The sequence below is a fragment of the Priapulus caudatus genome, unplaced genomic scaffold (genome assembly GCF_000485595.1).
Source record: "Priapulus caudatus unplaced genomic scaffold, Priapulus_caudatus-5.0.1 Scaffold170, whole genome shotgun sequence".
NCBI lineage: Eukaryota > Metazoa > Priapulida > Priapulimorpha > Priapulimorphida > Priapulidae > Priapulus > Priapulus caudatus.
This window is the reverse complement of record NW_014577231.1, coordinates 109,896-110,943: the sequence shown is the minus strand read 5'-3', so window position 1 is coordinate 110,943 and position 1,048 is coordinate 109,896. Positions and strand designations below refer to the sequence as shown.

Genomic DNA, 1,048 nt, shown 5'->3' with positions numbered 1-1,048 from the left:
ACACACACACACACACACACACACACACACACACACACACACACACGCACACACACTCGTTACTGTCTACCTAATCTGTATGACCAGAGTCACTCTTCTAGATGACGCTAAACATTGACTCGGCCATGTAAGCAGGGCGAAAACACGACTATCTGATATCAAGATAGGATATGTACGATCGGAACACGCCTAGATCATATAACTCCCTGGGCGGCCTGGAGCCAATCCCCGGGCCCTTATGTCACGGATATAATTTACGTATATATATACGTATAATTTATAATTACGTTGCGTTCGCGGGGAGCACACACGAGAGGTTTACGCGTTCCCTGATTTGCCTCTGTGATACGCGTTATACGCAGTAGCCGCGGGCGTGGGCCGCCGTCATGTTATTGCTCGTGGCCGCCGCCCTCGCCGCCTAGCCCCACAGGCACTTGGAATGTCTCAATAAAAAAATAATGGTAAATAAACACGAAATGTATTTACTACCAAAGTCTTAATGTTTCTCTACTCTATTTCGCCGATAACTTCCTGTAAATGCCGTTCAAATGCTCCTCTGCAACACACAAGTACACCGCACGCACGCCACTGTGCACAAACAACAAGAATAATAGAGAAGAACGCTAGTAAGAGTAGAGAAACATTAAGACTTTGGTAGTAAATACATTTCATGTTTATTTACCTTTTTTTTATTGAGACGTTCCAAGTGCCTGTGGCCGCCTAGCCCTCGATAGAACCCACCGGATAAACCACGGCCGCTGCAGCCAGGCGGTCTGTCTATTTATGTATACATACGGACTATACATGTATTTTATACGGACAGATTTTATATACGTATTGCGCGTGTCCTGGGTGTGCGAGTATCGGCACTATATGTAGGGGTCTTTACGGTGCATTGATGGAATCTTAGAGTCTATTCGCGGGGGTTGTTTGCACTCCGGCCTTGCCGGTGTCGACAGCTGTGCATACGATATATAATAATAACCCATTCACGGAGTATAGCAACGCGTCGTGGCCTACGCAATGCTGCCTATCACCTATATATATA

The 1,048-nt window shown here is 46.2% G+C and overlaps 1 protein-coding gene across 1 annotated transcript in view; it reads left to right on the top strand.

Moving 5' to 3' along the window:
* Positions 1-1,048, top strand: part of LOC106806623 (tripartite motif-containing protein 2-like) — a 59,874-nt gene that overhangs the window by 12,298 nt on the left and 46,528 nt on the right. The gene's annotated exons all lie outside the window — the stretch shown is intronic.